The sequence below is a fragment of the Lolium rigidum genome, chromosome 6 (assembly GCF_022539505.1).
Source record: "Lolium rigidum isolate FL_2022 chromosome 6, APGP_CSIRO_Lrig_0.1, whole genome shotgun sequence".
Classification (NCBI taxonomy): Eukaryota; Viridiplantae; Streptophyta; class Magnoliopsida; order Poales; family Poaceae; genus Lolium; species Lolium rigidum.
Genome location: NC_061513.1, coordinates 298,273,552 through 298,300,533, shown reverse-complemented (window position 1 = coordinate 298,300,533; position 26,982 = coordinate 298,273,552). Strand labels below are relative to the sequence as shown.

General features: G+C 40.9%; 1 pseudogene; it reads left to right on the top strand.

Moving 5' to 3' along the window:
* Positions 1-1,584: 1,584 nt before the first annotated feature.
* LOC124664438 lies at positions 1,585-26,321 on the top strand (annotated as a pseudogene).
* Positions 26,322-26,982: the final 661 nt, after the last annotated feature.

Here is a 26,982-nt window from a genome sequence, read left to right as displayed (position 1 = left end):
ATACTTGACACTTGAATCCTTCATCAATTTCTTCTTATTGCAACCTTGAAGCCAACATATGGTTCAAGAATTGCCTATGGACAACTCCTACAAATATAACTCAATGCAAACATTAGTCCATAGGGATTGTCATTAATTACCAAAACCACACATGGGGGCTCCATGCACTTTCAGAACCGGATTCCCGTTAGCGGCATCGACGTCAAGGACTTGGTATGATTCTTAACCTCAACTTGTTCATTCGTTATTTGCACACATGTTTGTCATTGTTATCTCGCTTTGCTCTAGGTGTGGCAAGCTTTGGATTTCTTCAAAAATGCGAATGAAGGGAAGTCCTTTGGCTTCCCTCATTGTTGGAAGGAACTCGAGGGCACCCCTAAGTTCCAGGAGGGGTACGAGGGCAACAAGACTACCAAAGATGCCACGGTCATTGACCTTGATGGTGGCCAGCCTTGCGCTAGCTCCGCTTCTCGTGCTAGCCGTCCACGAGGCCACAAGGCAACCAAGGTCGACTTGAAGCGTGATGCTTTGGCCATGCAGTTGGTCATCACTTTGAAGGAGATGTATGTTGACAAGGAGGTGTCCACGTACAAGAGGGATGAGAGGAGGCGCCGGGAGGAGGAAGAGGACATGAAGACCTTCGATGTCCAGAAGAGGAAGCTCGAGATTGCAGAGGTGAAGGCCAAGACGAAGGATAAGAGCTCATTGTAGCGGCAAGGGCCAAAGAGGTGGAGTTGAAGGAGAAGGAACTTGAGCTAAATCGGCAAGCCGAGGACCACATGATTATGAATGCTGACTTGACCGCCATGAACGAGGTGAAGAGAGCTTGGTTCGAGAAGAGGCATAAGGAGATCCTAGAGCGCACAAATTGAGTTGACAATCTCAATTTGTAATTTTTATATTTATTTAAACTATGAAACATTTGGTTTCTTGATCATGCTATATTTTATTTGACATTATTCTATTTTTTAGATATAATTTATAAATATGTATGGCCAAATGGCATATTTCCCAAGAAATAGACCAAATGGGCAAATGAATGACCGCAACGTTGGGCGCAGCGTGCGACCCAAATGGACACGCAGACGCGGACCGCTATCCGCGTCCGCGTGTCCGCACGACCATCCAAACAACATAAAACGGACTGCCTCAGCGCGTTCGTTTGGGTCGCAGGGTTAGAGATGCAAACAACTGAACCACATGGGAGCAGTCGAGCATATTAACTCGTAATCTACACCAGGTCCATACTCCTAAATACTGTACTGAATATATATCATTTAACCTCGCATAGAATGTTGCGGCCCTAGATTTTCAAATAATGGAGGGGCCAAAGGGAAACATTCCTGACGCACCATCATCACAGATCCAAACTTTACAGCAGAGAGAAGAAGTTATAGATCCTCTGTTTTATACGTACTTGTCGCTGATTTAAGTAAGTGAAACGTTTGAAACCTGATAGCTAATTAACTGACCCAGACCTGAGTGGTCTATAAATACTGTGATCACTAGCAGCTAGCAAGTACCACACCAACGACTCCAGTTGCGCAGGAAGCCGGCCTGATAGCTAGCTGAACTCCTCAGGCGATGTGGCGGCTAAGGATCGCTGAGGCGACCGGCGGTGACCCGTGGCTGCGCACCACCAATGGGCACGTCGGTCGGCAGGTCTGGGAGTTCGACCCTACGGCCGACGATGTTGGCGCCGTGGACGACCTCGACGCCGCGCGCCATGAGTTCATCCGCCAGCGGCACCAGATGAAGCACAGCGCCGACCTCCCCATGCGCCTACAGGTCCGTGACTTCCCTCAGACCCACTCAACAAGTTAATCATTTTTTGGATTACCATTTAGAGATTTTCGATCAGGTATAGATTTTCTTTACTAGATTACATTTATTAACCAGAATTTTGTAAAAAAAGGATTTACATGCTTTTGAAAAAGATCTGGAAGGTACCTTGTTTTACCATATCTGAATTAAGAAATATCAGCACTGTACACGTGACGTGATAAGCTACTCTCAAACAAAAACAAAAAAAGATCAGCACTTAGCTGCAGGATCGTTCGCTTAATAATAATGGTCGGATGCGCCTTAATTGTTAGTATAATGGTTACATCGTCCATGTTAGAGTAATGCTAATCCGTCCGTAAGTCTAGGATTACCCGGTTATTAATTAAGAGTCAGGCCCTAAAAGTCTGTGTTCAATACAACTACGTCGTGTCCATTGGAAATTACCGTTCAATATGCTTTCTTTAGCCGGAGATGTACTTTTGTAAGCACAACCGGGACTCTTCAAAAACAACAACCGCCCCCTAGATGAAACGTGGTTATTTGAGAAAAAAAAAAACGGGCTAGAACGGGTGGCATAGCAAAGTGCTGCTTGGATTGGCAACGACGAAAAAAGTACGAAGTGTAATCTGATCAGCCTCGTATGCGTGAGGTTAATGAAGTCAACAAATTATTCGCACTACGGACCAGAACGTCCCTCACAATAAAAATTAATATTTATCTGATGATGGAGTAAGAGTACATGTCATTGCAATCGTATAAAAAATTGATGACAATATGTCTTGAACTAATATACAAGAGACCAAGCGTGTATAACTAGTGGAATAAAATTCAAAATAACATAAATATATTCAAACAATAAATACTGATATAATGATAGATGTTGTTCTAGAAAACTTAGAGTCGTACTTCCCTTACTTTGACTAACCAAGTATGAACATGCTACCGAATACACCCAAAATAAAATAATTTATTTCCAATAGCATGTTAATATACAAAATAATAACCATAGTTTCACCATAAAGTCAGCATTCATGTTCCTAAAAGATAGACATTGTTAATATGGGCTAAGAAAATGATACAAAAAATATAGAGACCGGCTAATGATGGTGGTGCTCTTCCATTCCCATTTAGGTGGCACACACATTTTTTGAAGTCTAGTTTGACCATCAATTTGACAAACCAAACATGATTTATATATTACAACAATATTACTATTGAGTTTGTATTTTAATAAAAGTTTGTAACGGTAAAACTTCATAACAAGTGACACATGTATTGTTTTTCAGATTTGCGGTTTACAAACATGAAAAACAAGAGCGTCTCATATGTTCAGACGCAATGAGTAAATATTGTGGATGGACCCTTTTCCTTTCAGTCCATCAATTTTCTGTTAAAGTTAACTAACATCATGAATTGATTTAACATCATGTAAGTACTATAGTTATTTTAACTGATTTAATATATCTAACAAACAACACACATAAGTAATTTGAGAGAAGACAGAAGGGTCATTCGTCCATAAATATGTGAGGGCCATCGTGCAAGTTGTGTGTGAAAATGGAAGAATATCTTGACTTCATCAAATTGTGCTCCCATTTTAACATGACCTTTATAAGTCAACTTATTCATGGATACATGTCAAAATAAGTGTTCTTTATGTCTTACCATGGTTCCATGCCTAATTATGAGATTTTGTCTATCTTACAAGTTTCTTGCTGACCTTTTTCACTAAAAAGGCAAAATGTAAAAAATAAAATACATACCACTCATATTTTTATTGGAGTTTTGTCTATTATTAATGTCAACATCGTACTTCAGCAACATTAGTTGTAAAACATACATTCGACTCAACTCACTTCACCAAAGAGTGAAAATGTCATCTTTAAAAATAAAACTTAATTAGCTAGTCGCTCAGTAACAACTATGATATATGTCTCCCTCGCGAATAAACAATAACTATATTGTGTTATTAGTTACTATGTCTGTCCATCCTTGAGCTTAAGTAGTAACTATCATGTACCAGAATTTAGCAAGTCTCAAGTGATGATTTCTTGAAGTTCTTTAAGTAGTGAACTGCAGCATGTATGCATGGCACAAAATGGACAGGGTGTACAAGGTATACACAAATCATATGCATGAATGAAATCTACAAGACAAAGTTTACTTCTTAATTTTGTTAAATAACAAAAAGAATTACCTTTATCTACCTTTTGAAATGAGGAAACAGAGAGAAATTGAAAAAATGGGGAAGATAGAAATTCATCTTCATGTTGACTTACAGTTGATATCAGCTTCAATGTTTTTGTTATTATTTTATAGGTTCTCGTAATTCGAAAAAATTACCTATTCTCAGTTTACATGTGTTCGATCTCAGTGTCACTCACTGTAAAAGCATTTGCTACATGATGTGCATTGTAGTTTGCCATGTCGAATCCTCCTATGTTGGATATTCCTCCTGGTATCAAGCAGCTGGATGAAGATGAAGATGTCACAGAAGAAGCCGTGTTGATCTCTTTGAAAAGGGCGATTGGACGCTATTCTACTCTGCAGGCACATGACGGACACTGGCCAGGGGATTATGGTGGTCCTATGTTCCTCATGCCAGGCTTGGTACCTCCTCCTCTAGATCAACATATGCACTTTATATACTCTTAGGACCATGTACTCTCATATTCAATATGCCTCCCAAATAATTGTAGTATACATCTTATCATTTTTTAAATACCTTACTAATTATTCTAAGATAGTTCAATACACGTAGTATCAAAAAGTAACACCAGAGCCTTAGTTTTATCGACATATAAATTTTACATAAATATAAAAGCTGTACATATGAAAATAGCATAAAATATACAAAGTAAGATGGAGTTTTTCATGAAGCTCACCTTGGGGTATCTAGTAATTAGTAATGAAATATATTAAAAATGATGGAGAGGTATATTGACTACATATTTGAGGTATATTTCCTAGGAGTACTAAACCATTTTCCTATATATAATGGGTATATACATAGTTTTTTAGGTATAGTTATACCCACAAGTTATTTATACAATCTAGGAAGTAACTACCATACCAGAGAGTATGTGCGAATAGTATGAAGTATATATGACTATTTTGCTACTACTTTTGAAATAGTTTGCACAATTTTTTTGAATACTAGTTTTATATACATATATGAAGGTATTTCAAAAATATATTGCAAACTATAGACCAACTGAATTATCTTAGATATAATATATGAACATACTCAAACTCCTTAAGTATTACATATACTTTTTATGGTAGTATAACTACGTCCACAAGTAGCAAATATTTTACCTATATAGCCAGGGAGAAGTACACATGTTCCTTATATTTGTTGGTACATATCTTATTTAATTCCCCAGATTATAACTTTGCATCTCACGGGAGCATTGAACACCGTCTTATCATCGGAACATCAGAAGGAGATACGCCGCTATCTCTATAATCATCAGGCAAGGCTAACTTTGACATCTTCCATCTCACAGAACGAAAATTAATAAAACATGTGTGTGTAGAACGAAGATGGTGGGTGGGGATTGCACATTGAAGGGCCAAGTACCATGTTTGGTTCAGCCTTGACCTACGTCTGTTTGCGATTGCTGGGAGAGGGGCGAGATAGTGGAGATGGAGCTATGGAGAAAGGTCGGATCTGGATTTTGGACCATGGGGGGGCGACTTATATAACACCATGGGGCAAGTTTTGGCTCACGGTAGGACATTAATTAATATTGTTTCTAGTATTGCCATCTGGTTTTACACCCTAATAAAATGTTCCTTCCAATTGTGTCCTTTTACAAAGGTACTTGGTGTATATGAGTGGTCTGGGAATAATCCAGTGCCACCAGAACTATGGATGCTGCCATATTGCCTGCCAATACACCCAGGTTCTGCATCCCCACGTTACTTTATTACGCATTTAAAGACCTTCTTTGCTCCACACTGGGGCGAGAGGGCGGCATGTGGACTTCAGAGTTGGGACACAGCCATTTCGAGACGGTAGCTCAGGATATGTTCAATTGTTTACAATGCATGGGTTTAACATGTATTTCTTTCTACTTCAAAAAAAACATGTATTTCTTTCTTGCTACGTCTGTTGAGTTTTGTGTCCACGGTTCTCACTTTTGTAAGAGTATTTTCACCGACCGCCCTATAGCGCCCCCATAGCATATTGGGGCCGGCTGTATTTTCAGACTCACACAAGCGTGTTCAATAAAGTGTCCGCACGCTTTTCGAGCCCAATAAAACTGCCGGCACGTCCTTGCCAGCCCGTATGCGCATGGCGCAAAACGGACATGTTGGCGCCTCATGCCACATAAGTTTTGGGCTGCGGGAGCACCCGGCCTAGCATCGGGATAAAATGGTGCATCACGTTTTAAATGACCGCATGGAGAAGGACATTCGTCATCTTCTATGGGCGCACCAGTTCTCGAGGCGGTGATGCTACGAGACACCACCCGCCAGATCGACGCGGCGATGGCAGAGCTACATGTGTCATCAATGTGCACGACCGCCACCCGGTACAATCGCCGGCCCCTCCCATATACGCCTATTCCCCCGCTCTATCATCCATAAACCATAGACGTTGGTGACCACCTTCTCCACCTCCATGGCGCACAACTACGAAACCGGTGGTAGCGGCACTAGCTTCAGGGAGAACCGCCCCACAACCTCACCCTCGATGAGGCGATAGTGCTTCACTGAGGTCGGCTGCTCGTTCCGCCGGAGTACTGCCTCCCGCACGGGTGGCACCTGGCCAATGATGAGTACGCAGTCCCGCGGTTGCCGGAGGGGGCGGAGCTCTGAGTCCTCATCAACAAGTGCCGCTCGCATATGCCGCCGGGCAGCGGCACGAACCGATGTAGGAGCCGACACCGGGAATGGGTAGATTGAAAGATACAATATCACAGGGATTAAAGCGTCAATGATATATGCAAGTCATTAGCCCTACATGCTTTAATCCTATGTACGTAGCTAAGAGTATCGAATTAATCTTGACACTCATAGAAATGTGTATGACGCTATTCACTATTTATATCAAATTCTGTTTACCATATATCAGAGGCTTCGTGACACTTTGTCTTCATGCTGCGCGTGCCGATCTGCTGCCGTGTCATTGACACGTGTAGACGGTGCTGCCGCCGGTGATGCCATTTTCGGCACGTACGAAGCACGATCTGGGCTCTAGGGCCCCGGATGGGTTGATCACTGGCAGCGTGGGGCCTGCATGCTAGTCTCGTGAATAATGTGGTTCCTCTCGCGCTGAGGCGAATATCTTCTTGATACCGGAGTGTCGAGTTTCGGAAGGTTCCATCGGTGAACTTCACTGGGCGCCTCGTGTCTGGAGATTGCTAGATTGGGTGTGATTCAATCGTGCGTACCCATGTTTTTCTCTGACCGTTTGTTTACAAATGGAACGCTTTGAAGTTGTTAATATCATGGGACACATTCTCGTTTTATGGTGGTGGCGGGGAATGTCATGAAAGCCGATATCTGAGGACTAACAATGGTGGTTCGAGTTTTGGTAGCGATGAAGAATTGGTTTGGTGATTCATGACTTATATCAACGGCATGCAACTGGAGGCGACTGCCTATAAGAAATTTATAGTCTTACCTTTCAGCGTGAAAATCCAAGGTCTACCATTAATTGGCTATGCCTGGCAATGATTTTTTTCGAGGCATTGTTTTGAGAGCGAGGACTATCTTTCTGGTGAAAACCTAAGATCTATGATCGACCGATGATGGCGCTTGTTCACATTTTTTTTTCTTGGAGACGTCGCTTATGAATAAACTGGATTTCACGTGTTGTCTTTGTGGTGACACTGATGACGTTTCTGCAAATATATCACTTCAACGGGATTTTTATTTTTTTGTATTTCTTCTCTTTTTTTGTTGTGTGCATCTTTAATACCAGTAGGGCAATACGTTCTTGTAGATGCTGGGTGTAATTAGTATTTTCGCGATATTAATATATACTATTTATCCAATAAAATATTAAAAATTATTGGTTGTGTTGGATGCTGATAGGATATTCCTTGACTTTATGGGATTTATGTTATTGTGCAGGTCGAATGTGGTGTCATAGCCGAATGGTGTATCTTCCCATGTGTTACATATACGGTAAGAGGTTTGTTGGTAAAATTACACCGATTGTATTGGAATTAAGAAAGGAGCTCTACAAGGTCCCCTATAGTGAGATCGAATGGAAAAAGTCTCGCAATCTATGTGCTAAGGTATGTTATTATTTTTACTAGCCATCTTCATTATAAATGTGTGTGGCCAAATTATTTGACAATAAGATTACATATGCTCATCTTGCGGGGCCATATTGGACCAGACAGATACAAGGGACTCCGTACCTAAACTTCTAGGTCAAAAACTTCGAATGTAAATTTTGGGTGTGCCAGATTTGACTAATACAGCTCTCTATATATTTGTTTTAACATTGGGCACTTTACTGTATTGAGGCTCAGAATCATGGATTTAATTCGTTCTAAATAGTTTTTTTCCTCTCTTAATGATTAGATATTGGTCATGCCGGTTACTCTTAAAAAGTGAGACGCTACACGGCGAGTGCGGATTTTTGTAGCACAGGCTACACATAGCTCTTTCTTTTTGAAAAAATCGAAAACGACATTTTAAGGTTGCAAAAACATCTGAGAAAAAAATCTTGATGTAGACAATGTTGTGATTTATGTACGTGCAAAATTTCAACTCGAAATACCTAACATTCAGGACTGCACAAAAATGACAAGATCTGGCAGATCTTGATATTTTGAAATCTGGCACTGTTCACTATTATAGATGTCAGATTTTGTCATTTTTGCACAGCCCCGAATATAGGGTGTTTCGAGTTAAAATTTTACAGTGTTGTAGAACACAACATTCTAAGCATCTAGATTTATTTTCAGATTTTTTTGCAAATTTAAACTACCAAATTTTGAAATTTTAAAAAACAAGGCTACATGTAGCTCGGTCTACGCACATAGTGTAATTATTGATCCTACTTAGGCCTTTTAGAAGAGAGGGCTCTTAGCGCGACCTCCTAGGTAATTTGCTTATGTGACACTATACTAAATGAGAAAATAGATTGTTATTGTAAATCAAGATAAATACTCCTTCTGATTCAAGGAATAAGCCGTCCTTGCTTTACATGTTGTTTTGTTTAACCAAGAATTACTTTAAATATATAAGAAATATTTGTATGAAATTAACATCATTAGAAAGTGTTTTTCAATACGAATTCAATGATACTAATTACATATAATATAATCAAAATTTTCTTGCTCAATTTTTATGATCAAAATTTATCTTGAAATACACGTGGGTCTTATTCCTTAACACGGAGATAGTAGATCACTAGGAATAGCACACACTCACAACGGACTCACAACGGACATTTCCTGGAAGGGCACAAACTCACATGTAAGCCCTTCCATCTTCTTGGCACCGTTCCATGTACGTTTCTAGTGTAGCTAGCCCACAACTGCAACAAATTAATACTACTACACAAGAAGAACACATGTAAACAAGCATACCACTATCCTTCTTTTCTTTATCTAAAACCAAACCATTGAGACGGAGCCATATATACCTAATTAAAGCGAATGAAAAATATTGCTTATGTTGAGGTTGCGCATCACCAGTAACAACAACTAAAACCCCACTGAAAATTATAGCACTTTTTGCGGAGATGGAATTTTAAAAAAGAAAAATCGAACTCAATAAATGTAATATCATTAGTCATCAAATAATATCAACTCCCATTACAATCCCTCTGACAAGGCCATGAAACAACTTTTTCCTGCACCAAGTCATGCACAATAGAAATTTATACGCATGGGAAACTAGGAATGGCTATCATGGCAAGCCGACCCTTTGTACCCGCTTCTTCAACGGAAGCGCACCATGGCAGCCATTCGCAGTGTCTCATGCATCTTGGTTTCTATTGTGCATAGCTTGTGGTGCGGAGACAAATTTTAGTTCATGGTATTAACTAATCATTGTGATGAGATTGACTACATTTCACTGGATCTGTAATATTGATTTTTTTCTAAAGGGAAGATGTGACCCCAGCCCCCTCGATGTGATGCATACGACTCTCTTTATTAAATTATAAATAAGGATTAAGAAAGAGTATAGACATGAAACACCGAAGCCACCACACAACACCTACAAATCCGACAGTGGGTGAAGGTCATGCCAACATGATATTATGCCCTATAAACATGAAAACTGCCACCAACTAAAAATACATCACATACTCCGAGACACTCTAGGTTGACGGGGCGCTCATATGGTATAGTATAGCAGACTCCTAACACCCCTGCACATGGTAAAGAAGCCACCACCTCTGTCAAAACCACCGAGCATTCTTAAGAACAAAGATCCGCATAGTCCACAAGTTCGTATAAGGCCCATATTAAGATTTGTTATACATATATTTATGTGTCTGAAAAATATTTGGTTATGATCCAAGTTTTTGTTTCTTGAGGTGTTGGTGAATTTGCAATGCAGGAAGATTTGTATTACCCCCATCCAATGATACAAGATATTTTGTGGGACACTCTCCATACATTTTTTGAACCTGTTATGATGCGTTGTCCTGGGAATAAATTGAGGGGGAAAGCTTTGGAACTTATCATGCAGCACATCCACTATGAGGATGAGAACACTAACTACATTTGTGTTGGTCCTGTAAACAAGGTAAACTAAAGGATAGTGTATTTTTTCAAAATGAGTCAGCGCAACCTCTACATCCATCGATGCATACGGCCCTTATTGCATTATTATTATAAAAATATTACATGTTATTACAGATCATGAGCTACTCAAAGTTCCAACATGAATAAGCTACCTAAAGATGACTAAAGGATCATGTATGGTTGCTTTGTATTTTCCAAAAAAAAGTAACTATACTAGATTCTATTATGCAGGGTAGATAATAGAATTTTATAATTTATTTATTCTTTACAGAAAGACATGGGTTCTTTTTTATTCTTGTTGTAAGCCTCAAGAAGATCACATCTCCTTGAATTTTAAGAGGGAAACTGCAGAATTATGCAGCCATTGCATCTTGCATAATTATATCTTGCAAGTTATAATATTGAATTGGTAGACTCATATCCAAAGCGCAGTCCACATAAGCCAAACTATATCTGTTAGTAAAACAGATGGATATGTCAAACAATTATTACTTGAATGATTTGTTAACCTTAATATTACGGGATTTCTCTTGTCATTCCTTGTGCTGAGACCCATCTTTGACAAGCCAGCATCCTTTTCTTTTTCCGGGCAAATTTTCTTTGAGCATATTCAGCAATTTTGTATTTCCGAATTTTATATCTTAATAGCTAGATCAGCTTAACATTTCGAACGATGTAGTTTCTCATCTGGTACTGACTTTTCTTTATATGCAGACATTGAATATGCTTGCTTGCTGGGTTGATAATCCAAAGTCAGAAGCTTTCAAGCTACATATTCCACGAATCTATGATTACTTGTGGCTTGCTGAAGATGGCATGAAGATGAAGGTGATTTTTTGGGTTGTTGTTTAATCCACTATATTTACTCTTAGCCGAGGTCATGGGTACACTCATTTGCTTGCTATCTTTAGATAATCTAAAAAAATAGTAATCCATCTTAATGTCATTGGTACAATAATCACTAGTAGGAAAAGTCTCATCAGTGGCAAACCAAAATACCTATTCTGTGGCGCATGGACGGTGCGCCACAGAATTTTCGCCACAATAATAAGAATTATGTGGCGCACCATTCCCATGCGCCATAGAATTTAGAAATTCTGTGGCGCACCCGTGCCTCGGTGCGCCACAGAAATAGGTGCGCCATAGAATTAGTGTTTAGTGCGTCAAAATTTACTCGTATTATACACGATTTTGTACTGCTATACACATACATGTTATATATAGCAATGAATATGGGAGTGATGTTTTGGCACATGATACAGATTAGATACACATACTATAGCAAGTGTCAAATGTTTCACATACAACTCTTAATTCATACAAAGTTTATCATCTCGAGATACACATTGGTCTTCATCGGTTCCTCCTCTGCTCCCTCCTCTCTCCCCCGTAGGCTCGCTTGCATCGGGGTCTTCATCCGGTTCCTCCTCTGATTCCTCCTCTCTCCCGCCAGGCTCGCTTGCACTGACCCCCGAGTGTTTAATGACTAAAATGGAAGAAAGACCAAAATGAACGAAGACCAAAATGAACGAAGAAGGCCAACACAAATAAGAGCCAACTAGGATATAATAAATAATGCCTCGTATATTTTTGATCAAAACAACTATTAATATTCAGGGATGGCGTAAGTGAGGCGAAGTCCGATGCACAAGAGATTGATATTTGTGCTATCTTACCAGGCTCACATACGCCACCTCCGAGTGTACGGTGACCAAATATTCTAATCATCGGCACTAAAATAGAAGAAAGAGCAAGTGGTATCAACTATATATCATATGCCTCATAATTTGTTGGTCGAAGCAAATATTAACCTCCAGGATGGCGTAAGTGAGCCAAGTCTGATGCACAAGAGATTGATATTTGTGCTATCTTAACAGGCTCACTTACGCCACCCCCGAGTGTACGGTGACCAAACATTCTAATCGTCGGCACTAAAATGGAAGAAAGAGCCAAGTTGTATCAACTAGATAGCATATGCCTCATACTTTGTTGGTCAAAACAAATATTAACATTCAGGGATGGCGTAAGCGAGGCCAGGTAGGATGCACAAGAGATTGATATTTGTGTCATCACACCAGGCTCGCGTGCACCACCCCCGAGTGTACAGGTGACCAAACATTCTAATCGTCGGCATTCTGAAATACCAAAGTAAATGGAATATATGACAAGGGTCTCATACATTGTTGGTCGAAACAAATATTAACATTTAGGGAAGGGGTAAGTGAAACCAAGTAGGATGCACAAGAGATTGATATTTGTGCCATCGCACCAGGTTCACTTGCCCCCCCCCCCAGGTGTAGTGAAAAACATTATAATCATCGACATTTTGAAATATCAAAGCAAATGGAATGACAAGGGCCTCATACTTTGTTGGTCGAAACAAATATTAACATTCAGGTATGGGGTAAGAGAATCCAAGTAGGATGCACAACAGATTGATATTTGTGCCATCACACTAGGTTCGCTCACCCCACCCCAGAGTGTAGTGACCAAACATTCTAATCATTGGCAAGTACAAATAAAATTAAAGACCAAATCATTTATAAAGAAATAAAAGAAATAAATCAGTGTGTGGCTAGATGTACTGGTAGTGTTTCTCACACACCAGCCGCATCACCCATTTGTTCATAGCACCAACAATCATATATCAGTAGCTAGAGCAGAACTAAACCAGCAAGAACACATCATGATCCACTAGAATAACACAAGTAATACCCCAAGCTGCAGCTAGCTCAGTAGGAAGAAGAAGCAGAGAGCAGGATCAAGCTAGCCACAAGGAGGAGGTGGATCAACAGACCAGAGGACCAACCTATTCCTCAACAACAGGTGGTTAGGCAATAAGTTAAACATATATTTGTTCTTAGTTTGCACAGACATATGGGAGGAAATAAAAGAAATAGACACAGTAATCCCATCTCACTACCCTTCAACTAGGTTTTCACCTAGGAGGATAGAGAGATGGATTTCTCTCAGTCTTGCATAGAGGTGCTATGCAAAATCATCACAGAGGATTAGAAACCCCTATAAAAGTATTTGTTCTTATTAAAAGAAAGTGCCTCAGCCTCTGCATCATAGGTAGGGCCAAGAAATCAAGCGCAACATCTGTTCTGATCAGTGATATATAGATAGAAAAGAATAGGCTAGCAGAGAGGGGAGTTAGATCACCCAACTCGAGTTGGTGATCCCTGGTAAAACCAGAAGCTCATACCCTAGAGAGAGGGGGCAACAAATCAGACCTAAGTAAATCCCACCAAGTAAACCATGTCCAGGAAAGTAATTCCAGATCAACCAAATAGCACATAGCGATAGCCAAGCCACAAGCAATGCATATGAGCTCTCTAGCAATTCATTAAATAAATCATGCCTTTATAAGCAACAATATAGTGAGAATGAAACATAAGCATAACTGAATATCTTCAGTTAAGTTTGTACATGATAGTATGGCAGCAAACTACCATGCCAGGGATGATTAAATCATCCAAATGGGAGCATCATAAATAGTCTTTGTCAATGATTAAGATGATTTGAGCCCATCAAGGTTCAGCAACATGTCATAGAGCAAATAAGTAACCGACAAACTACAATGACAATTCTAAAGTTAATATCTCTGTTCATAGCACCAACAGCCATATATCAGTAGCTAGAGCAGAACTAAACCAGCAAGAACACATCATGATCCACTAGAATAACACAAGTAATACCCCAAGCTGCAGCTAGCTTCGTAGGAAGAAGGAGAAGCAGAGAGGAGGATCAAGCTAGCCACAAAGGAGGAGGTGGATCAACAGACCAGATGACCAATCTATTCCTCAACAACAGGTGGTTAGGCGACAAATTAAGCATATTATTTGTTCTTAGTTTGCATAGACATATGAGAGGAAATAAAAGAAACAGACACAATAATCCCATCTCACTACCCTTCAACTAGGTTTTCACCTAGGAGGATATAGAGATGGATTTCTCTCAGTCTTGCATAGAGGTGCTATGTAAAATCATCACATAGAATTGAAAACCCCTATAAAAGTATCTATTCTTATCCAAAGAAAGTGCCTCATCCTCTGCATCATAGGCAGGGCCAAGAAATCAAGCGCAACATCTGTTCTAATCAGTGATATATAGATAGAAAAGAATAGGCCAGCAGAGAGGGGCGCTAGATCACCCAACTAGAGTTGGTGATCCCTGGTACAACCGGAGCTCATACCGTAGAGAGAGAGGGTAACAAATCACACATAAGTAAATCCCACCAAGTATACCATGTCCAGGAAAGTAATTCCAGGTCAACCAAATAGCACTTAGCCATAGCAAAGCCACAAGCAATGCATATGAGCTCACTAGCAATTCATTATATAAATCATGCCTTTATAAGCAACAATATAGTGAGAATGAAATATAAGCATAACTGAATATCTTCAGTTATGTTTGTACATGATAGTATGGCAGCAAACTACCATGCCAGGGATGATTAAATCATCCAAATGGGGGTATCATAAATAGTATTTGTAAATGATTAAGATGATTTGAGCCCATCAAGCTTCAGCAACATGTCATAGAGCAAATAAGTAATCCACAAACAGATTGCCATAGGGAGAAAATATAGCTCACAATGTAGATGTGTAGGGGATCCATGGGGGCGCCGCAGACGGGGTCAGCAGGATGGCGACGTAGGGGATGTCTCGTCCTGCGGCAAGGACGGACTTGAGGGTGTTGAGGGAGGGGAACTTGAGCTGGAACCCCGGATCCCTGGGTGCGCCACAGACGTCGTAGAAGCCGTCGGAGAGCTTCTCGTCGTATCCGACAATGTTGTGGTTCCAGTAGCGCGCGGCGAGGGCCTCCATTGCGGGGGCGGGGGTGGGCCCGCCATGGTTGCAGATGCCGTGGTGGAGGAGACAGACGCCGGGCGCGTGTCCTCCCCTCCCTCTCCGAATCGGGATCTGCTGGTGGTGGAGGGGATGCGTGGAGCGTGGAGGCATGCGGCCGTCACGAAGGAAGGAGCTGGCGGCGACGCGCTCCATCTAGGCCGGCAACGGTGGCGTGGAGGAAGGAGTAGGAGGGGTACGGGCGTACGGGGCGATGATAAGGAGAGATGATTTGGGGGAGACGGTGGCGTACGGGCGATGATATAAGATTCTATTTCTGTGGCGCACTAGTGCTGACGCGCCACAGAATGTCTTATTTCTGTGGCGCACCAGAACTAGTGCGCCACAGAATGTCTTATTTCTGTGGCGCACAGATCCTAGTGCGCCACAGAAATAGCGAAACCTATGATTGGGGCTGGCAGGGCGTGGGCCCCGCCAAATTTCTGTGGCGCATGCTCGCCTGGTGCGCCACAAAAAGAAGCTATTTCTGTGGCGCACTGTCCCTCGTTCTGTGGCGCACACAAAGCTAGTGCGTCACAGAATAGCATCCCATCTATAAGCGTTTTCCTACTAGTGAATCCAGCAGTTTAAGTTGACAGTTCATTCTACTGTCATTTTATCAATTCAGGTAAAATATATTTTGTTTAAATTATATTTATCTAATATTTTTTTTGAAAATTATATAGCCTCTGGTCTAATCTTGAGAGATATTAAGAGTACTTGGACTTATTTTTTCGTGCTTTTCTAATGCAATGTTAAGAAATTCTTATTCCGCCATTGTAGGGTTATAATGGTAGCCAGCTCTGGGACACAGTTTTGACAGTCAAAGCTATATTGTCTACTGGCCTTATACAAGAGTTTGGTGATACTTTGAAATTAGCTCACAACTTCATAAAAAGTACACAGGTAAGTGCTTAATACTCTGGCGATATTAAGTATCATTTGATTCTTACATATCGTCTTTTCTGGAAGATTCGTGAGGACTGCCATGGGGATTTCAGTTCCTGGTATCGCCATATATCTAAAGGTGGATGGACCTTTTCTACTGCTGATCAAGGTTGGGCTACATCAGATTGTACCGCAGAAGGATTAATGGTAGCACCTCGGTTCCTAGTAAAAAAGATTTCTCCGTACCATGAATGCAGTATTAAGACTTTTAACTTCTTAATTAATGATAATAATAGCTTTGTTAGTGGATATTCTCCAAAAACATTTTATTCTTTATAGAACTTTTATTCTAATCTCAAAGCAAAATAGACGGTGATGGAAACACCCACACCCATACGTGTAAATACATTTTTTTCCAAACTTTAGTAACTTATCTATTGAAAAAATGGAGGTTGGAACCGTGTATCTCAAGTCCAAACAAGTAAGAAAAAATATTCTGACATGGAGGTTGTATATAATAAGGTTGCCAATACTTCGTATTAGCATAATTGAGAGATATATTCTTCAAAATTTCCAGATTGCTTCCAGGATCTGAGTAGGAACTCCTTTATATATGTACTATTGTGTCAGATTAACTATATTCTGTCGTGCTGTCTCAGGCGTTCACTTGAACTCTGGATACATGTTCGGATTGTTATAATTTCCCCTCTCTCTTTTTCCACATCAGACCTCATTGTTGTTGTCAAAGATTTCTCCTGAAATTGTGGCGAAGCACTTGAAGAGAGGAGACTTTATGATGCTGTCAATTGTTTGCTTTCTTTGATGGTATTTATAATCAGTCTTTATAGTTATCAATCACTATCTTTCGTGGCTATGTTGTAAGTGTATGATCGTATTGTTTCTTGTTTTTTAAAGAACGAGGATGGTGCATTTGGATCTTATGAACTCGTAAGGTCTTATTCCTGGCTAGAGGTGAGTACTAAATTTCTTTCAAGTGAGTTACTAACAGGGCGGCTGTTCTTAGTATTCATGTTTGCATACTATGCCTTCTAACATATGCTTTCTTTGTTTAGCTTTTCAATCCTTCCGAGTCCTTTGAAGACATAATGAGTGATTATCCGTAAGATGGATAACCAATTATAAATATTACTTTACTGTTTTGTCATGTCAAAGAGAACTGAAAATGCACGCTCATCGATTGGCAGGTCTGTTGAATGCACTTCGGCTGTGATCCAAGCCCTGGCAATGTGGAGAATGCACTACCCGGATCATCGAAGAGAAGAGATAGACAGCTGTATCCATAAAGCTTGCAACTTCATTGAGAGTCTCCAGACAAGTGATGGTTCATGGTTGGTATTATAATTCCATTAAAGAAGAGACTATATGCGCATTGTGTACAACTTTTTATGCTTTAGCTTTGGTGTTTCCACTCGATGTAGAAGACACTCCGGCTATCATTGATTAAACGTAATTTTGGAACAGGTACGGTAATTGGGCTATTTGTTTCACCGCGGGGACATGGTTTGCAGTGAAAGCATTAGCTATTGGAGGAAGGACATACAGGAACTCTCTTGCAATCAGGAAGGCGTGCCAATTTTTGTTGTCAAAAGAGCTTCGTTCTGGAGGTTGGGGAGAAAGCTACTTGTCGTGCAAAGATAAGGTAGATATATATTTGTTTGTGGCTTATGCTTCGGAACACCCTCTCAAAGTTAAAACACAACACTTAGATCGCCCGCATCTCTTCATAACTAGGGTTATACTCCTGTAGAGTTCCGTATGGCTCAATTAGATATGCACATATCCCCTTTTCGGAAAAATACAGATATGCACATATCCGTATATGTAAGCAATCAGTGCAAGAGCAAATCTAGTAGAACCCTTACTTTTCAGCCCATAAACTAGCGAGTAAGGGGCATGGTAAACACGACTCCGGAGCTCGCGCGCGGCGGCGCCGATCAGATCCCGTATAGAGGAAGTGTAAAAAGGAAAATTCAAAGAGTTTCGACAGCAAAAGCGACCTGTTCACAAATTTTACAGCATAGTTCACAAATAAAACGATCTAAAAATATGTGCAAAACATGTTTTTTGCACACTCATCAACCAACACGATATAGATGGAAGCTCAAGCAAGGTCCCGACGCCGCCAATCGTCGTAGCCGAAGAACCATCTCCTCCGCCTCCACCTCCAACTCCAATCGCCGTGGCCGAATCAGTAGCACAGGTTTGCCTCCTTCTTGAAACTAGTTAGCACCATTTTTTTCTTATGGTGCCTCAGATGGTCTGGGAGCTAAATGTGCACACGGTACACTTGCATGTACTTCCAACACAATTGGCCTTCCAAGCACACCGGGCAACATGGCCGCATGCCTTTGTGTGCATGTGGGTGCAATCTTTATCACAAGACCCAGGACACTTAATTATATGACTGCCCGAGAATGGTTTCCTTACAACGTTGTTTCGCATCTACAAAATATCATCAGAAAGAAAAACACACATAAAATGAGTATATCTAGCTTTTTGGTTGGTTAGTGAAGAGCCATAATTCAGGAAAATGTTAAATAGTACCTGATGCTAATACGAGAAAGGCCAGGGTCAGGAGCAGCACTAGAGAAAACCTCATCTTAGCTTAGATATGGTGTACAGGATGGTTCTTCCCCTGGTTGCTGAATTTGTGAATGGGTGAATTGCCCGGAAGAGCGAATGAGAGGCATGTCCTTTTATAGTGAAGGTGACATCAATGCTAATTAAAGTAGCAATTAATTAAAGTAACTATGGATACTATCTCCTACTCCCATTAATTGAAATAAATATTCTAAGACCCATCACAATGCATAGTATGGTATTATCATGCATATGATAATATCTCTACAATGCATAATATCATGCAGTAGTATCATAGTTGTCTTGTATATTGATTTATATAATCTCAATGCAAATTTATGTACATGATCTATTTGACATTTATTTTTTCAGTTCTACGTCTTATGATACGGTATCTACCTATGATACCATTGTGATATCTCTTAATATTAATTATAGTCACATCAACTTAATTGTAATTAATAATGAGAGGGATCACAATTGTATCGTGGGTAGATGCCATATCATAGCATACAGAAATAAAAAAATATCAAATAGATTTTATACACAAATTTGCATTAAGATTTTACAAATCAATAAATTAAGTAACAGTAAAATTAAACCACCTCGGATCCTCCTCAACGCTTTGGCTCTGTCAACCATTGGATCCAACGAACGGACGGAACAGATCCTCCGGGTGCTCCACCACATCTGCATGGCGCTTTCCACCCACACGCCGCATGTTATGGCACTAGTAACATATGGGTCTTCTATAACGATCTTAGTTCGTCAGCGAAAGGGCAAAATACGTCATGGAGGCCTCATACTGACGGTTTGGAATTCGTCAGCGAAGGCAAAATCCGTCAGCAAAAGGGCAAAATCTGTCAGCGAAAGGGCAAAATCCGTCATTGAGGCCTCATACGTGCGGAGAACAATTGGCATGGCAACTGACATGTGGAACCCATGTTGGTGGTACTGACAGTTCTGGTCCACTTCGCATGCTGGGAGGCTGTCGGAACGGGCGGCCCCACGCAGGTGGGTCGTGTCGGCACCTGACATGCGGGCCCGAGTGGTGCAGGCCAGGTACATATGTGCAGACAGTGGTTGTCTCCCCTTACAAATATGGTCCCAGTGTTGCAGGCCTTGGACTGTTGTGCGGGCAGACAGAAAAGTACGTGAACATGAGCGTGCATAGTGTGGGTCAGGTGTGTCCATAGGCCCGAAGCCCAGTTGTTGTGACGCGCGCCCCTGCTAACTCAGCAGTTCGGGCCACCCACCACCCGCGACGCTCATTTCTGCACAATAGCTGACGTTTAGACCTCGCCCGTCACTAATTTTTCGGGCCGGGCAGCCCAAATCGCCATCTGTAACGCGAAAACGCCCTTTCATCATAGAAAAAGACAATCACTGATGGATTTCCAAACCATCAGTATCATGCCGTCATTGACAACCCATATGTTACTAGTGTGGCAAACCGAACGTCACTAGGCTGCTGCTCCATAGACAGACCTGGAAGCCCTCTGGTTAATCAGGTTGAGAAACTCCGGCAAGCCTACTAAGCCTCTCTCCCCACGTGATTACTCGCGAGCCAGCCTGGCTAACACAAACGGCCCCCGTCAGTCAAAACAACGCCGACGATACCGTGAACCGAACGTGGGTCACGTTTTGAATGCATAGTGTACGGGACAAAAGGGTGAAACAAACGATCTTCCTGTGGTTTTCTGTAAAAACTAACAGACAATTGCAACATGCTTGGTGGGTACCACGATGCCACGTCACCCAATACGTAGCTAAACCGTACGAAGTGATGGTACATGAACCTCCGTGACGTCTTTGATGACCGTAAACTTAACTTTCGGGAATACAATGACCAAACTGAAATATATGGACAAGTTCCATGATGTCTCATGCATTTTACTCATAAATTCATAGAGGTTCTTGTAACTTTATGGTCAACTAGCAAGGTGGCCCTCGCAAATGGGAGGGTTTCATTGTAGTGTTTCTTGAAAAAGAAGTCTAAACACTAGTAGAAAAACGGTCATAGAATTTGACCTTTAGTACCGATTTCCTGTGAATCGGTACTAAAGGTTGCATCAGTACCGGTTTCGCTGTCCAGGATGAAGGCAACATTTAGTACCGGTTCGATGGGATCTTACGAACCGGTACTAAAGGGTTCGCGTCAAATTTGAGACGGAGGTGGGGGCAGCGCTGCACCTTTATTACCAGTTCGTATAAAGAACCGGTACTAAAGGGTCTCCAGCCTTTTTTTGCTCCCCATGCACCCTCCAACCTCCCACCCCCGTGGATCACCTTTTTTGCTTTCTAAAATACAAAAGCAAATGATAGAAAATTCAAAAAATAAAATCCTTCGAGATTCTTGTATGTTATGCAACCTACTATTCGGCGAAATTAATAAATTCAAATTTTGACTTTTTTTCAAAAGAAGTTTGAAAAAGGGTCAAACGGCTTTTTTGGTTGCATACGATATCGGAAAAAAGCGTATAATATATGAAAATGATCATGGGAAGAAGTTACATCCGATTCTACTGGGAATAGCCCGGTTAGCCAATTTTTAGATTCTCAAAATTCTAAATGAAAATATGAAAGCAGGAACATTTTAGTTTTCGCCAGAAATTCAGGATTTTATATATTTTTTATTTTTTTAAAATTTAAATTAATAATTCCTTCCTGCATAGATTACTATTACTTAACCATAAAGGTTAATAAATTTTTAGATTTACAAATTTTCAGGTTTTAGACTTTGCAAAAATGAATTAAATTTAAAATATATTTAAAAGTAAAATAATTAAAATTTATTTTTATTTATTTATTCAATATTATTTTTACATCTTTACTTGTGTTTATTAAAATAATTATGTGGAATTCAAACAATAAATGCGTGTGATATCGTGACCAACATGTTAATAGGATCGATACGATACTACTATCAATAACATGCACACGAAGCACTTGGAAGTGAGATGGGAAGGAACTCGGAAGTTAAGCGTGCTAGTGCTAGTAGTGGGAGGATGGGTGATCGAGCGGGAAATTTGACCACAAATAAGTAATCCGACTAGAGATAAGTGTAGTTAGAGACTAAACTTGTCAGATAACTAAAATATTAGAAATTCTAAAAAATAGATAAAAAGAGGGAGTGGAAAATAATTCAAAAAAAAAAGATAAAAATAGGGAGTGAAAAAATAGATAAAAAAATTTGATATAAAAATGGCACCGGTACCCTTTAGTACCGGTTCGTGTTACGAACTGGTACCAAATGTCTCCAATCCCGCGGGCTCCTCAGTGCCCACGTGGAGGCACCTTTAGTACCGGTTTGTAAGGAACCGGTACCAAAGGGTGAGGCTTTAGTCTCGAATCCAAAACCGGTACAAAGGCGCTCTGGAATCGGTACTAAAGGCCATTTTTCTACTAGTGAAATTATATGTATCATCTTTAATGTGCATGTTTAATTTAGAGTAGAATGTTTCTTTAATTGAATAGAAAAATAATTTATTCGCGATGCAATTGATAGAAAATAACTTATCGTATTTTAATAGGTATGGAAACTAACTAAGAAATTTAATTACTTTATATGGATATTTCTTCATCTCTTCTATGACCGTTTAAAATACATGAGACTCTTATAAATATGGTATGTTCTAAATATCAAAGCCTACTCCAACTCCCAATTGGTGTATTGTTTTGTATACAATTATTTTTCTTAAAATAAATTCAATAAGAAAAAATGGAATTATAATATAACCTAAGCTGAATTTATATATTTCCTTAGAAAAATTGGAAACCCTACAAAGGCAGAGTTCTTTATCGCCAAGTCGGAATCCGTATATCCGAGTTAAAATCCACCTAGAGTTATTTCCTCTAATGGCATTTTTCTAGTGGAGGAAAGTCTCTAACTCTTCAATACATGAATGCGCAACCTTTAGTGAAAGTATCTTAGAAAATTTATTTTTGAAACATCGGTATCTAGGTATGTATTCAAATTAGGAATGTATTTTCTTGTGACTATATTTTGTATACTTCAGTTATCAGTATACTCAAATTTATATAGTTATTCATTAATATTTTTTGGGAAACAATATTCATTATTTTATACTTGGAACCATATAATATATTTTCCACCACGTTCAGTTTAGCTAGCTACCATACTTTTTTATAGATGCAGCCAGCGTGGGCCTATATAGCACACATATTTCTTTTACTGGATGCAGCTAGCGGGTCAAATGAATCGATCAAATTTTCTTTCCAGATCTTATATGCAATGGAGTTCTTTCCATGTACGATATGTACTATTCCGTTCTTTTTTTTTTGAAGAAGACATTGAAGTTGCTGTACCGGGTAGAGATGTGTATGCATCAGGCCAATTACTACCTTACTTGAGATGGTTTGGTTAGATCAGATTTGGTTGTGCGTATCGACCCAATCTAAAACAACCTGTGTTTCTATATTGTGTTTACGTCACATATGTTTACTTTTGTACACTATATTGTTGTACGTAACACTTTTTAACTTTTAATCTCAAACATTGAGATTAATATCATCGGTTTATATTATTTTAGCACATGTGGATTAACCTAGTGTCTCTAAAAACATCCTTATCTTGCTTTTAATATATAATAGAATAGATGATCTCAAGCATTCTCATATGCCACCATTCCTTAGTGAACTCATCCATAGTGGAAGGATCCATCATCATCATCCTATTCTCCTCGGCAACGAGATCATTCAATGCCTTCTTCTGTTCAAGTGCTAGCTTTCTCTCTTCCAACTCATGAATTGCTTTCCACCTTGGTTGTTTCATCTCATTCTTCTTGTCTCGGTCATGATAGCCTTGGCTTCCAAAGTCTTGAGCGTCATGCTTTCTTCTGACTTCACGAATTCATCGATCTTGGAAGCCAAGTTTGTCGCACCAGCTTCAAGCTTAATCCTCTTTTTTGCCTTCTTGTTCCCTTCCGGCTTGCCCTTCTTCCGACCTCCTTCCTCATCACTTTCATCATCCAAAAGAAGCAAGGCTCCCTTCTTTGGTGGTGCCTCTTGGTCCCTTAATTTCCACTTCTCCATATGCTCTAGTAGCTTCCAACAATGTTGTAGGGTGAATGGTATTTCGTTGGAGGCCGCCATCGCTCTGTACCTTGCCATGAAAATCCTTTCCTACAATCACATCCCAAAATGCAACATTAATATGCAATGCACATATTAACACAATCACAAAACGTCCAATATGCAATGAACTTATATAGTCATCGATAGACACACCGCTTGGAGGTGCATTGCGGACTTGCTCCATTGCTCCACTCCATCGGCTAAGAGACGCTTTGATCACATCCCATCAGCCTTGTATGGATTGGTAGGAATGAGTCACCGACATTTTGACGCGAGGCATAAGGTGGAAAATTTTGTCTTCGATTCGATACCAATAGCGCTTGCCGGATTGGTCTGTGCCGTGGATAGCATCCATGGACACTTGCGACAACACTGGAACCAAGAAAGTTTCTTTGACCTCAGAGTAGTTGACGACGTGCTCTAAGTTCGCGTCGTTGACATACTCGAGTTGTTCCTTCTGCAGCCTTTGGAAGCACTGCGTGTTCAAGGAGGCTAGGATCGCTACCTGCTTCGGGTCACCGTGGACCTGCTGCTCCTCGCCCCACTGCACCATCTCCTCCGCCACCTCGGCTTCTACGTCTGCTATGAACTCCTCACTCCACTCGTCGAACTGGGAGTCGCCAGAGTCGTCGGAGTTGAAGTCCGGTAGCTCGAACTCGATGTTGGGCTGCAGCGGGGCCACGGTTTGTGGTTGCGGTGGCTGTGGTTGCGGCGTCCGGTCGTTCTGGCCTAGCATCGAGTACATGGTCGCCAGCCGTCGCGGCAATGTTCTCGAGAGGAGATCATGCATCGGTGGTGGAGAGGAGAGCGTCGGTGGTGCAAAGGAGAGGCTAGTGTGGCGGAGGGGCTAGTCGGTGGTGAACAAGAGGGGTTAGTGCGGTAGAGCATCCGAGGCGTCGCATTTACGGCGGTGTTTGCGCGTGGAGAACCGGTGGTTTCGTCGGTAGCAGGTGGCAGAGCATCCGACCGTCGCATTTACGGCGGTGTCTGCGAGTGGAGAACCGGTGGCTTCATCGGCAGCCGGCGGTGGAGCATAGAGGCATCGCATTTATGAAGGCGCCGGCCGTTGAGTCACTGACATGGCTGGCCCGCTGGTGTTTTACTACGTGTCGCGAGGCACTGATGTGCCCGTTCGGCGCCCGATGCGAAGGGGGCAGCACAGGGTTGCTGGCTGTTTGATTGGGCTCGAAAGAGCGCCAATGTGAGCCTAATTTTGCCGCAGGCTCCAAATTGCTATTGGAGGCGCTATTGGGCTCCCCGTGGACATGCTCTTATGAAATCCTAGTTTGAATATTATGTACTTTCCTAGGGAATTGGTAGTCTGAATTTAAATAGCATAGGTTAGGACCTTCGGCGACTGGGTCGTACGTGTGAACCCTTTTGAACGGATCTTTACGATAGCTATGCTAGGAACAACTTTCCACGAGGCGCCACCGCTTCAGAAAACAATTTCCAAATTCATGATATATCAGGTGGTGGCTGTGATATATATGTAAACTTATATTGCCCGCTGGCTTTTGTTTTAAGGGGCCTTGTTTAACAAGGTTAAAGTATTAGGAGTAAAAACTAGAGTTGAAGATGATTTTATGAAATTAAAAATCCATATTAGAGTGAATTAATATGAATCGGAGGGAGTACATGAAATCAGTGTTTCCATTGATGATTTCACTTTAGGCTTTTAACATTTCCTCCCTTGGAGCAACTTTATACCATGGCTCATATTGTATTTCTTTTCTATTTTTCCGCAAACAGGTTTACACCGAACTTGAAGGAAAACGGTCCCATGTAGTCAACACTAGTTGGGCCATGATGTCCTTAATTGATGCTGGACAGGTTTCCTCCCAGCTTCCCTTATTTTCATTCATCTCTAACATTGTTAATTTATGTGTGGATTAGTAGAATTCAACTTGTATATGATATATATGTAGTCATGCACTTACATTTCCACTGGAGCAGGCTGAGAGAGATCCTGAGCCTTTGCACCGGGCAGCTAAGGTTTTGATTAACCTGCAGTTAGATGATGGAGAATTTCCTCAGCAGGTAATTTGACCATAATCACTTTTATTAAAATATAGAGAGTGATGCTTACTTGCATTTAAATTTCTTTAAACTTGCATCGTTACAATCATTAAGTTGTCCACTGGCCAGATTTGAAACATGAATCTCTAATTGCACGCATCACTTGGGCATTTCCCATGATTGGTTCTTTTGTTTTTCTATGAATATTTTTTCATGACACGCTATTGACATTCAACAGGAGATCATTGGAGTCTTCAACAGAAACTGTATGATCACCTACTCCCAGTACAGGAACATTTTTCCTATCTGGGCCCTTGGAGAGTACCGGCACCGAGTCTTGTGCACCGATTGAGTCACTAAACAAGAACCTTTCTGATGCCAATGATCTTGGAGGCAAATATGATGAAGATTGATTTTGTAAAGTCATGTTTTCAGACCTACACGTATTTGATGTCAACCAAGATATTGAACAATGGGTTAACCATTGACTACGGCTTGTCAGGGCCGGGCTTGTATATATAAGTATGGATTTGAACTAGTACTTCATGTTGAAGTCATATGACGTTTTCGATCAAAGCTGGAATGCGCTCAAATGCCAAAAGGTCTACAACAAATTCTGGCGGGTCAGGAAACCACACCTTACAAACTTTATTCTTGCAGCTATGTTTCCCTAAGCAATGCGCTCCACCATTACACGTACGGCGCACATACCTGATTGAGTGGTCGACGAGGCCACACAGCAATGTTTTGATCTCCTCCACCAGTGGACCATGAAGAGACGGATCAATGTCACTACTTTGAAGCTTTGCCACAGCACCAAGGCAATCCGACTCCAAACACACCCTCCGAACATCCTTTCCCTTTGCAAGTATCAGCGCTTCTTTGCAAGCAATGAGCTCAATTCGTTCTGGTCAGGAATTGCAGTGAAAAAACGGCAAGAACCCCCGACAAACCTGCCGTGGTGATCCCTGAGAATCACACCACTAGCTCCAACTCCCTCCAGGGCCAAAAAA